At 49.3% G+C, this 13402-nt stretch overlaps 1 protein-coding gene and 1 pseudogene across 13 annotated transcripts in view; one reads left to right on the top strand and one right to left on the bottom strand.

Moving 5' to 3' along the window:
- The window catches only part of MARK2 (microtubule affinity regulating kinase 2), a 71836-nt gene that overhangs the window by 16347 nt on the left and 42087 nt on the right, over nucleotides 1–13402 (bottom strand). Inside the window, exon 1 of one of the 13 annotated variants that reach the window (XM_055354370.2) lies at nucleotides 6000–6139. The exons of the other annotated variants lie outside the window; for them this stretch is intronic. The gene's annotated coding sequence lies outside the window, so the exon portion shown is untranslated. Of the gene's footprint in view, nucleotides 1–5999; nucleotides 6140–13402 lie in introns of those variants that run through there. 13 annotated transcript variants of the gene reach the window in all.
- LOC115936443 (uncharacterized) lies at nucleotides 12326–12424 on the top strand (annotated as a pseudogene).

Below are 13402 nucleotides of genomic sequence, written 5' to 3'. Positions count from 1 at the left end.
TCTTGTTGCCCAGGCTGGAGTGCAATGGTGCGATCTCAGCTCACCGCAACCTCCACCTCCCGGGTTCAAGCAATTCTCCCACCTCAGCCTCCCGAGTAGCTGGGATTACAGTCATGCGCCACCACACCTGGCTAATTTTGTATTTTCAATAGAGATAGGGTTTCTCCATGTTGGTCAGGCTGGTCTCAAACTCCCGATCTCAGGTGATCCGCCCGCCTTGGCCTCCCAAAGTGCTGGAATTACAGGCATGAGCCACTGCGCCCGGCCATAATAACTTTGTTGGGTAGAAACGTAGTAGCCCTTCCTGCATGGAAGGACTGCATGGCCGAAGTCGAACCCAAGTCTCCCGCGTAGGAGATGAAATTTCTGCCGCTGAACTACCAATGCCCCACTGAACCTTTGTTATTTATCACTTTACATTTATTTGCCGTCTCCCCCAGTAAAAATGGAAGCACATGAAAGCAGGCATATATTCTTTATTCACTGATACATCCCAGCACTTAGAGAGACTGGCTTATGTTTGCTGCTCAATGAATACTTGTACAATGAAAGAACTGAACGATTAGGTCTGAGCAAGGCAGCAGTCTGCCCTGCTCTGCCTCCCGGCTCAAATGAGGGGATGAGGAAGCAGAAGCTACAACGACCAGCACTGAAGAGGCATATAAACATAATACAGGTTGAATATCCTTTATCCAAAATGCTTAGGACCAGAAACGTGGCAGATTTTAAATTGTTTTGGATTTTGGAATATTTGCATATACATAATCAGGTATCTCAGGGATGGGACCCAAGTCTAAACATTTATTTTTCATGTGTACATTATATACATGGCCTGAAGGTAATTTCATGACATTTTAAAATAATTTTGTGCATGAAATAAAGTGATTGAATTTTGATTATAACCTGTCATATGGGGTTACGTGTAGAATTTTCCACTTGTGGCATCATGCTGGCACTCAAAAAGTTTAGATTTTGGAGCATTTTGGCTTTTGGATTACGGATGTTCAACCTGTACAAAAAGGGTATGGTCTAGACAAAAAACATACATCTATGTGAAGACGTGTACATTCCTCAAAGTGCTAAACACAGACTATATGAGCCAGCAATTCCGCTCCTCAGTATATACAAAAGAGAAATGAAAACAGAAATCCACAAAAAACCTGTAACCAAGGTTCACAGCACCATAATCCATAATAGTCAAAAAGTGGAAACAATTCAAATGCCCATCAGCTGGATGAACGGATAGACAAACGTAGCATATCCTTACCGGGGAATATTGGTTGGCAGTAAAAAAGAATATATGCTACAACACAGAAGAAACTTGAAAACGATGTTGAGTAAACAAAGCTGGTCATAAAGAACCACATATTGTATGATTCCATTTATATGAAATGCCCAGAACAGGCAAATCTACAGAGACAGAAAGTAGGTTAGTGGTTGCTGGGAAGGATGGGGGAAATTTAAGGGTGAAAACTAAGGAGTATGGGGTTTCTTTTCGGGGTAATGAAAATGTTCTAAAATTGATTGTGGTGATGGATACACAACTGTGAATTTAATAAAAGCCACTCATATAAATTTCAAATGGATAAACTTATGGTATCTCACTAAAACTGTTCAGAGTCTGGGCCAGGCAAGGTGGCTCATGCCTAAATCCCAGCACTTTAGGAGGCTGAGGCAGGAGGATCACTTGAGGCCAGGAGCTCGAGACGAGCCTGGGCAACATAGGGAGACTCTGTCTCTACAAAAAATTAAGAAATTAAGAAATCTTGGGAGGTTGAGGCAGGTGGATTGCTTGAAGTCAGGAGTTCGAGACCAGCCTGGCCAACATAGTAAAACCTTGTCTCTACTAAAAATACAAAAAATTAGCTGGGCGTGGTGGATTACAGGTGCCTGTAATCCCAGCTACTAGGGAGGCTGAGGCAGGAGAATTGCTTGAACCCAGGAGGAGGAGGTTACAGTGAGCTGAGATCGCACCACTGCACTCCAGCCTGGGCAACAAGAGTGAAACTCCGTCTCAAAAAAAAAAAAAAAAAAAAAAAAGAAATCAGCTGGGTGTGGTGGCATGCACCTATAGTCCCAGCTGCTCTGGAGGATGAGGCGGGAGGATCGCTTGAACCCAGGAGGAGTTCGAGGCTGCAGTGAGCCATGATCATGCCATTGTACTCCAGCCTGGGTGATAGAGCGAGACCCTGTCTCAGAAGAAAAAAAAAAAAAAAAAAAAATGCAGAGTCTGGTCTAACTCCTGATTAGAGCCCTGGTTTACATCTCACAAAGAACATCTGGAGCGATCGCTCCAGCATACTGCAACAAAGCATATGAGGCCAGAGCCTCATCCCAGAACCATCCAGAGCTGCCTTGGAAACTTCAAGGAAACAGTCTGGAGGGCAGCAGGGTGACCAGAGGAGTGTGAGTGAAAGTTCTTCCTTTCATGGCCCCTGCTGGCTGTACGTGAAGCACTCAAAAACCACAGAGAAAAAAAGAATGACTTGCTACTACCCAAGGAACTGTCCAGCATTCCTAGACAAGAAGCTTGCTAGCTCAACCAGATGCTTTTCAGGCAGAAACGACAGCAGCAAGTTAAGTACAGTATCCTGATTCTGACATTTCCCCTTCTTCATTATGCCCACGTAGGGCCTTTGCATAGTAGCTGCAGGCTGTCTTTTGGTGAGCTGTTTGACCAGATCCCAGAAACACGTGGGGTTGGACCTTGGAGGAGATCCAACATTTGGTAGATGTTTGAAGGGGGAGGCTCCTCACATCCCAGAAGAGGCCCTTTTAACTTCCTTCTCTCTTCCTCATCAACCTTTGCATCTCCATGAAGCCCCCCAGCTCTTACTGTCTGCTCATTCCAGCCCACAGAGCTCTCTGGTGCTCTGTTCTCCACGCACCCTGTAGCTCACCTAAGCCTGGTTGGTCCTCAAACAGTGTCTGCGAGACAAGTGGACTTCTAAATACCTGCTTTTTTCCCTTCCAAAGGAACTCTAGGGTTCACACCCCTTGGAGAGAAGGGCATTTCTAGGCCCTGCTGGCACCTGATTGGGCCAGCCTCCTGAAGGGTACCCTAGCCCTGTCCAGCAGGGTACTGAAAGCCTGGTCTCCTCAGGCTACCTTTTTCTCAGCCCCATCCTCCCTTTCAGTGCTGCTAGACTGCCTCCAACCCTACCCATCTGCCTAAGGGGCAATGAACAGGAAAAAACCTTCCTTCTGCCCCAACTCCTACGAGAGGAAGATGGGTGGGAAAGTTTCCTTGGCAACCTCTAGTTCACCTTCTAAGTTTGTTGTCACTCCCTGTTTCTCCGAGGATATAAGCCCAAGGCAGCAGGAAGTGTGACGGTCTCTAAGTTCTCAAAATCCAGACCAGGGATTTAGCATCTACCTGCAGACTTGGGCCTTTTGCCAACTGAGACCAAATCTGGGCATCCCATGCCCATCCTGAGCTCTGCTCTGCCCATCCTGAGCTCTGCTCTGCCCATCCCTCTTGGTGAACTGAGGGGCTGGTCTGTGTGGCACAGCAGGTCAGCGTTCCCTGCCTGGCCCTGCTGCACACTGGGCCTCAAGGAGCTTAACAACCACAAGCAAGATTCTACCATTCATTCTCTTCCTTTCTGGTTAAGACTATAGATGTCGGAGATAAGCTGCCAGGTTTCAAATCCTAAATCTGTCACCTACTCAGCACATATTAACTTTATTATTATCATCAACATCATCAAGCCAGGCACAGTGGCTCATGCCTTTACAGGCAGCACTTAGGGAGGCAGAGGCAGGAGGATAGCTTGAGCCCAAGAGTTCAAGACCTGCTGTTCACAAAAAGGAAAAAAAAAAAAAAAGAATATATTTTAAAAGGCAATACAGTGAGACCCCCATTCACAAAAAGGAAAACACACACACACACACACAAACACAAAAAACCCCAAAACAAAACAAGTGTAACATCAACATTGTCAAGAAGGAGGTGAGACTATTACAAATGGGGAAGAGAACTACCCAAAAAACGACCAGTGGCCAATACTGCCAGACATCTGTGCCAGGCAGGATCCCGAGGAACTCTGCAGTCCAACAGAATCAGGTTCAAGCCCTGGCTCCCCCACGTACAAGCTTTAATTTCCTTATCTGTAAAGTGGCAATAAACATTCCCTACTTTACACAGGTAGATGAAAGAGCACATGTAAAATGCCTTATCCAATGTTCAATGAGAGCAATCATTATGTCCCCAAATACTACTGTCTGCCAATCCAGAAGTCTCACTGTCAAAACAACCTTCCAAATCGAAGTTGAGCCCGCTAAGCCAGCTACAGCTCAGCTGGAGGCTGACAAGAGATGCTACGGGCCTTTCCGCAGAAGGGGCCAAGTTGAGTGCCCGCTCTCCTCCAGACCTGGTGAAATGCCACACTCCCTCAACCTGTTGCTAGCCGACACCAGGACCTCTAGCCTTCAAAAGAGGGAAGAAGGAGAGTCAGGAACTCAAGACGGGGTGGCTGTGAAGGGCTGGTCCCACGCTGGGTATCCAGGACAGGGAAAGAGAGGAGGTTCTGCTTGTTCAGGAGCCAGAGAAGCAACAAGCACTGGTGCTTGCTCTTTGATCCCCTGCTCCAAAGTCACCAACCCCCTTTTTGGGACTGAACCATCCAACTCAGAGGACTCCAAGTGCTCAATCCTTCCCTTACTTACCCCTGCACCCCCTCTTCTATGCTGTAAGATGTTTCCCACAGCAGGGATGTGAGCCAGGGTAAGGAGGCAAGCCGCTGGAAGGAAGCAGAGAAAAGAAAAAGGGAAAAGAGAGGAGAGAATCTCCAACAGAAATGCTTCTTGGGCCAAGGCCCCAAGTGAGGCAACTTCCTCACCTAGCTTCTTCCCTGAAGGATAAAGAGGTAAGAGTATGCAGTGGCTAATATGGAGAGAGAGTTTCCCTTTTTTGGTTCTGGCTGCACCATTCAGCTTGGCCCTGGGTCTCACCAACAGGATGGCAGGCTGAGGATTAGCTGCCCTGCTGGGCCAACTCAATAGGACCTGGCAAAAGCCACGCTCTCCCCTCTACCACCATCCTCCCTGCTTATAGTAAGATGTGGCACACCAGGCACTCCCAAAGCTCTGGCCTATATCATACTCCAGACAGGCCCTAAAGGATGGAGGAGGTCTGTCAAGAGTAGCCCCTATGGCTCTCAAGTAGCCTTTAGAAAGAATAAGGGGTCACCCTGCAAGGCAGTTATTTGGAACCAAAAGGCAAACCAAGCAGTTACTAAGCAGGCCTGATTCAGAAGTAGGGCTGAAACAGCTTTGGGGTCTGCTACTGAGAGGAAGAGAGAAGGCAGGACATGGAGGAGAAAATAAAAAGATAGTTTTGCATCCACTGGGCCTGTCAGGCCCCTTCCGCCTGGGATCTCAGACTCGGCCTAGGTGTGTTGTCAGGCTTGCCCGGAAGACAGCCTCCACCCCGAGAGGCCTGGCGCTGACTCAGGTAGGCAGGGCCCCTGCCCTAATGCTGGAGGCTCCTACCAACAGTTGTCCCATGGAGAAGCTCATGCTTTGGGGCTCTGCATTCAGGGCTGGCCTCAAGTGTCCTTTGGCTTCCCGAGGGCTGAGAAGGGGCCAAACCAGGAGGGGTGATATTCCCTGGCCAGAAGCAGAGTAAGCCAGGCACTATAGAGTTGGGGGAGAAAAGTGTCCCTTGGGCACCAGCCCTGGGCGATGGCCCCAGATCCTAGGCTCCCCCTCACTGTAGCACGGGAGCATTCTCTCTGAGGCCTCAGGCCTCTGCCTCCCACCAGCCCCTCCTCGCCCACTTGTCAAGCCGCTTGTTCTCAGGGGAGACCCTTCTGGTATGTGCCCCCTCTTCCTTTCCCAGTCAATGCCTCTTCCACATCTGGACACCCTTCCCATGAATATTACTATGCTGGACTCAGGCAGGGCGCCCCTTAGCAACTCTCTAAAGATCCTATGTTTGAGGTGAGAGGAAAGAAAGAGGAGGAGGCAATCCTAGAGTAAAAAGGGGGACAACATACCCGACTGGAGAAAGGGAAAAGGACTACCAGCGACTTCCATTCAGCAGAGCCCACAGCAGAACCTGTCAGGCAGCGAGGGCAAAGTACAGAGGCTGGGAAGAGCCAGGCCCAGGGCGGGGGCTGCCGGCTCAGCCAGCCACCCTTACTCAGCCGGAGCAGGCGACACCTTCCACCACCTCCTCAGTGAAAAGTAGCTAAGCAGCCAGGCCGAGCGGTTCCTGCCTGGGAACCTGGACGGTGTCGCAACCGAAACCAACACTAGCAGAGAGACTGGGTTTGGCAAGGAGAGCAACAGGGACAAAGCCCCGCTGGCTTCTCAAGGGCCAGAGCCTGGTGGTCAGGAAGCGCGTGCAATTCCAGGACAGTACACCAGAAGCAAGGTGGGAGGGAAGGGGCAGGAGGGGAATAGGGCAGGAAGGGAGACAGAGAGAGAAAGAGGCGGGTTTAGATCAACTTCCTTCTCCCCTCCCCCTCCCTCCCTCCCCGGAAGTGGGCAGCCCCACCCTCCCCAAGGTGCTTTGCTGGGTAACAGCTGGCGAGAGGTCGAGGAGACTCACTGCAGACACGGCTGTCATAAAACCCTAGCTCACCTGTAGCAGGTGGGACCTGGGTAGGGGCAGATGACTTTAACAAAGCCTCCAATAGGGCTGGGGAGGAATATGTGTGATTGAGATGTGCTGACCCAGAGTGGTGGCCCTGCCAAAGACCAGCAAACCACCCCCTCAAGAACGAAGTGGGGAGGAGGGTAAGCAGAAACCAGCAAGCTGACAGTGGCGGATGGACCTCCTACTTCCTAAAAAAGCAGTGCTTAACCTTGGAAACATGCACATTCCACTTAGACACAAAATATTTTGAGCATAATTTCAGGGAGTTCGGGGACTCTGTAAAGCCCCCTAGAGGTGTATGTTTTCTAGATTAAGAGCCTTTATCACTGATAGAGCATTCTATCAATGAAAAAATCATGTTTAATCCTAGATTTTGCCCAAAAGCTAGAAACAATCCAAATGTCCCTTTTAAGTTCCTTCCAGCCCTGCTTCTGAACGTTCATCCCTAGGTTCTCACTCACCTCCAAGTTTCCAGTCACCAATCCCCTGCCTTACCTTCAAAACAACACTGCTTTCTCAAGGAATTCCAAAGGCCTGGGATTCCTCACACCTTCCTCCTGCTAAGCCCCCACTACCTGGGCACATGGTGAGCACACGGCAAGCTGGCTCTCATCTGGAGAAGACTCCCCTTCTAGACCAACGACCCCTGTCTATGTGCTGGTTGCAGCCTTGCCTCTGGTTCTCAGAACAATTTCTCATTCATCCCCTATTCTAGGCTAGGCTCCTTCTCATTAAGGAACTCCGTGACCTTCTCACGTTGGTAGCCATTAACCCTCTAGGGAAGGGCAAAGCTTCCTCTGTGCTCTCACAGCACTTAAGCATATATCCCTGCAAGACCATGGTACTCAGGAGTGGCCAAGAAATGTTTGCCTTACACATGAGCCCTGGCCAACAGATTCAGCATTTCTGATGCTACTGTATGTCCAGCGCTTACACTTTGTTTTCTCCAAACACAGACCTATAGGGTAGGTAGTCTCCCTGTTTTCCATTGAGAAATTGGCATTCAGAGGTTATGAGACTTGCCCAAAATCTCACAGCTTCTCAGTACAGAGCTGGGGCCAGAGCCCAGAGCTTTTGTCACCATTTCAGCACTCTGCTGTTCTTGACAGTCCCCCTTACCAGTTTCTCATCAACCCTTCTTGATGCCTAATCGTGCTCTCATTTCCCCCAAAAGATAAGCCCCTGGCTCCTCCTCCATAAGCTAGGAGGCAGAAGGTATGAAGACTCAGGGAAGGTGCTCGGGACACTGGGAATGACAATGTTTGATTCAGGCCAATGGTGAAGTGCTGTTTAAAGGCCTATCCCAGTGGTCCCACAGCAACCCTTCCTTTTCCCAGCCCCACAAAAGTGGGCCCTGACTTCAGTGGGCCCACTGGATCCTGGGCTCAAGCTTGCCTGGGCCCTCTGGCCCTTCACTCACTGGTAGACTGAGAACCAGAGCAGGATCAAACAGCTTCATTTTTCTAGTCCCTTCATTTTTCTAGGGCTTTGCAATGTGACAGAAGGACTGTTTCCTCAATCCTATTTGTGGGAGACAGTAAGGGATTTTGTAAACTGAGGAAATACAAAGCACTGACTTCAAACAGAAAAGCTGGGAAGAGATAGGGTAGGATTTAGATAAAAAGCCACATGGGGGCCAAGCATGGTGGCCCCCACCATGTAATCCCAGCACTTTGAGAGGCCAAGGCTGGTGGATCACTTGAGGTCAGGAGTTCAAGACCAGCCTAAGCAACAAGGCGAAACCCCATCTCCACTAAAAATACAAAAATTTGCTGAGCGTGGTGGCGTGCACCTGTAATCCCAGCTACTCGGAGGCTGAGGCATGAGAACTGCTTGAGCCTGGGAGGTGGAGGTTGCAGTGAGCAGAGACTGCACCACTGCACTCCAGCCTGGGCAACAGAGTGAGACTCTGTCAAAAAAAAAAAAAGCCACACGGGGCTGAGCACTGTTGCTCATGCCTTAATCCCAGCACTTCGGGAGGCCAAGGTGGGAAGACGACTTGCGCCTGGGAATTCGAGACAAGCCTGGGCAACATAGTGAGACCCTCTCTCTCCAAATTCAAAAATTAGCCAGGCATGGTGCCATGGGTCTGTAGTCTCAGCTACTAGGGAGGCTAAGGCAGGATAATTGTTTCAGTCCAGGAGGTGGAGGTAACAGTGAGCTATGATCGTGCCACTGCACTCCAGCTTGGGTGACAGAATTAGACTCTTGTCTCTTTTTTTTTTTTTTTGAGATAGAGTCTCACTCTGTTGCCCAGGTTGGAGTGCAGTGGCGCAATCTCGGCTCACCACAACCTCTGCTTCCCGGGTTCAAGTGACTCTCCTGCCTCAGCCTCCCGAGTAGCTGGGATTACAGGCGCCCGCCATCACACTCAGCTAATTTTTTTATATTTTTAGTAGAGACGAGGTTTCACCATGTTGGCCAGGATGGTCTCGATCTCCTGGCCTTGTGATCTGCTCACCTTGGCCTCCCAAAGTGCTGGGATTACAGGTCTGAGCCACCGCACCCGGCCTCTTTTCTTTTTTTTTTTGAGATGGAGTCTTGCTCTGTCACCCAGGCTGGAGTGCAGTGGTGCAATCTCGGCTCACTGCAACCTCCGCTTCCTGTGTTCAAGTGATTCTCCTGCCTGAGCCTCCCAAGTAGCTGGGATTACAGGTGCGTGCCACCACGTCCACATCATTTTTGTATTTTTAGTAAGATGGGGTTTCACCACCTTGGCCAGGCTAGTCTTGAACACCTGGCCTCAAGTAATCCACCTGCCCCAGCCTCCCAAAGTGCTGGGATTACAGACATGGGCCACTACGCCCAGCCTCTCTTTTTTTTTAAGACAAGGTATGACTCTATCACCCAGGCTAGAGTGCAGCAGCACGATCTTGGCTCACTACAACCTCTGCCTCCTGGGCTCAATCCATCCTCCCACCTCAGCCTCCCGAATAGCTGCAACTATAGGCCCGCCCACAGCAATACGCCCGGCTAATTTTTGTATTTTTTGTAGAGATAGGGTTTTGCAAGCTTGTCCAGGCTGGTACTGTACTCAACAATTCAAGCGAACTGCCCACCTTGGCCTCCCAAAGTGCTGGGATTATAGACATGAGCTACCATTCCCAGCACAAGACTTTGTCTCTTAAGAAAAGTCATGTGCCTGTGGCAAGTCCCTATTTATTTATTTATTTATTTATTTTTTAAACAGGGTCTTGCTCTTTTGCCCGGGCTGGAGTGCAGTGGTACGATCTTGGCTCACTGCAATCTTCGCCTCCTGGGCTCAAGTGATCTTCCTCTTGAATACCTGGGGCTACAGGCATGGGCCACCAAGCCCGGCTAATTTTTGTATTTTTTGCACAGACAGGATTTCTCCATGTTGCCCAGGCTGGTCTCGAACTCCCTGGGCTCAAGCAATCCTCTCACCTTGGCCTCCTAAAGTGCTGGGATCACAGGAGTGAGCCACTGCGCATGGCCATATGGGACATCTCGTAACTGGGAGTTGGAGTCCCTTGTTTTTTAACCCTTCCTCCCTCACTGTATCCAGAAACTGTCTTTTCATCCTTTGATTCTGAGCAACTATCACTATCAACTGCCATGAGCAACTATCGCTATCAACTGCCATGAGCAACTATCGCTATCAACTGCCAAGAGTCAATAAACCAGAGGAGCATTCAGTGTAGGAGAGCTTGTAAAACTGGCAGGTACTCACCAGTGGAAAGCCTGGATGCTCCCACCCCCAAAATTAACTGTGACTGTTCCACTTGAGAAACAACCACATTTCTTTACTATCCCATTGTAGATGGGAGGCAGGGGCTGCTCCCTCCTTCCAGCCAGGGTAAGAGCCTCCTTCACAAAGGATAACCAGAAGAGCCTGCAACTTAAGCACAAAGCCAAAACCAAGGTGGTTTACTGCCCTTTAGCTCTTTGAGCTGCAATCCTCACCACAAGGCAGGGAGATCAGCACTGCAGCCTGGGCCATGAGGCGGGGCTCCCCCAGGACTCAAGCCTGCCTGGGAAAAACCTGACATGGCGTAAGAGGTGAGAACAGAGAGCAACCTCCAGCTCACTCTCCTTCAGGCCTGGAAGCCACAATGCAAAGAGCACTCTCCAAATCTCCTCTTACTTCAGAGCCACTTGAAACGCTGGGCTCCTCTTGAAACTAGATTCTACTGAGCAACCAGGGCTTTAGAGGCTTCCAGGACTACTTTCATCCCTCAGAATCTGCTTGCTGGGGTCTGGTCGCTAAATCCCCAGCTACTGTTGCCCTAGCAAACCTTTGTTGAGCAGTACTCTGGAGCCCTGGCTCCAGTTGCAAAGCTCAGTGCGATCTGGCTCCTGCCTTCCAGAAACTTAGAAGAGGTAAACTATACAGAAAACTTACTATAGTCGCTCTGCCCACCTCTGTTGCTTACCAGCTGACTGAACATGAGCAAAGTGACATAACTTCTCCAAATCTGTTTCCTCATTTGGGACATAAAGATACTAGCTGTACCCATTTCACAGAATTAGAGTGAAGATTAAATGAGAAAATCTGGCCAGGCGTGGTGGCTCACACCTCTGATTCCAGCACTTTGGGAGGCCAAGACAGGCAGATCCCTTGAGCCTAGGAACTCGAGACCAGCCTGGGCAACATGGCGAAACACAGGCTCTACAAAAAAACACAAAAATTAGCCGGGGTGTGGTGACATGTGCCCGCAATCCCAGCTACTTGGGAGGCTGAGGTGGAAGGATCACGTGAGCCCAGGGAGGTAGGCTGAGGCTGCAGTGAGCTGTGATCACACTGCTGCACTCCAGCCTGGGTGACAGAGTAAGACCCTGTCTCAAAGGAAAAAAAAAAAAAAAGGAAAATCCATGTCGGTGTTTACCATAGAACCTGGTGTTCCGTAATGTCTTGATGATGTATTCTATTATTATCTAGCTTCATTTCTGGGTAGGAACCATTGTTTCCCCTCTCCAAGGGTTCTCTGGGCTCTGGGAAGAGCTACAATACCTAGAAATTTGATTGTAAGTACCAGTATAGCTAAGTTGATTCCTGTCATCCTGGTATTCCCTCTATAACAACGAAAAGTCAAATTCTGCCATGGCTGGGCAATCAGGCAAAGAGGACCCTCTTTCCTAACATAAAACCATCCTGCAGGAGGAGTAGCTGAATGACATGGTGCCCATGCCTTCGCCCTCTGTGTGGCCCAGAGGATGACGACAGTGGTCCTGCCAGGGTTCTTCCCTTCTTCATCAGTTCCTTAACTCCCTCCTCCCAGAAAAGGTCCATGAAACAGCCGACATACCAGTACCACATGGTGCCAAGGGCTGGGGGAAGCTCACATTGCCAGCCTCGCACTTTATGCGGTTCCTCCCATACCAGTGGGTTACCGTAACCATGGAGACCAACAAGTTCCTCCATATCACAGGAGAGCCAGCCTGCCAGTAGCCCAGGGCTCTGGGGGATGGGGGTGGTGGGGGTAGGCAGAAGGAAGCCTGCAGCATAGAGGTCTGGCTCACTTTACAGAGGACTGTGGGGAGGTAGCAGATCCTAACCAGTGCAGCTGAGGTGGCTGGGCTTCCTCCTAACCTCGTTTTCTTTGCCTAGTATATATGTTCTTGGCATATTTTCTGGGCTCTCTAGACACTGGGCTTTTCTTCCTAGCTCCACTGCTGTATACTGGGGCACCATATATGGTATAGTAGTGAAGGGTGTCATTCTGGAGTTAGACTGTAGTGATAACCCAGTTCCACCACTCTGTACATGCACATATACAAAAAATTGGAACAATAAAGAGAAGATTAGCATGGCCCCTGTGCAAGGATGACACACAAATTTGTGAAGCATTCCTTTTTTTTTTTTTTTTTTTGAGACAGAGTTTCGCTCTTGTTGCCCAGGCTGGAGTGCAATGGCGTGATCTCGGCTCACCGCAACCTCCGCCTCCCGGGTTCAAGTGATTCTCCTGCCTCAGCCTCCCAAGTAACTGGGATTACAGGTATGCGCCACCATGCCCGGCTAATTTTGTATTTTTAGTAGAGACAGGGTTTCTTCACGTTGGTCAGGCTAGTCTCGAACTCCTGATCTCAGGTGATCCGCCCAGCTCGGCCTCCCAAAGTGCTGGGATTACAGGTGTGAGCCACTAAGCCTGGCCCATATTTTTTAAAAGATTAAAACTTTTATTATTTCAGGCTGGGCATGGTGGCTCAGAGCAAGACTGTCTCAAAAAAAATTATTATTTTGAATAAATAAATAAAAATAATAAGAAAAAAGAATGGGTCAGAATTGTGGTACAAAGAAGCTACCCAGATCTACACATACTAAAAGGAAAGTGGTCATCTATCCTATGCGCCTTCCTGTGATCCAGGTAAGTCCTCTTATCCCTTGTTTATCTCAAATCCAGACACCGTCTTAGCTGGGAGTGGTCACTCACTTCTCTAGACTCACTTCTCTAGACTCTCAGCGCTCTATCTGTACTCTTCATTTCTTCTTCTTTTGTGAGATGAAGTCTTGCTCTCTTGCCCAGGCTGGACTGCAATGGCACAATCACAGCTCACTGCATCCTCAAACTCCTGGGTTCAAGGGATTCTCCTGCTTCAGCCTCTCGAATAGTTGGGACTACAGGTGTGTGCCACTATGCCTGGCTAGTTTTTTATTTATTTCATTTTTTTTGTAGAGATGGCATCTTGCCATCTTGCCCAGGCTGGCCTCAAACTCCTAGGCTCAAGCAATCTTCCTGCCTCAGCCTCCCAAAGTGCTGGGATTACAGGCGTGAGCCACCACACCCAGCCCCATTGATTTCTTGTTTGTGTCCCCATACCTTAAGCCCCTCATGCTCT

This window comes from Gorilla gorilla, chromosome 9, assembly GCF_029281585.2.
Source record: "Gorilla gorilla gorilla isolate KB3781 chromosome 9, NHGRI_mGorGor1-v2.1_pri, whole genome shotgun sequence".
Classification (NCBI taxonomy): domain Eukaryota; kingdom Metazoa; phylum Chordata; class Mammalia; order Primates; family Hominidae; genus Gorilla; species Gorilla gorilla.
This window is presented reverse-complemented; position numbering and strand designations above follow the sequence as displayed.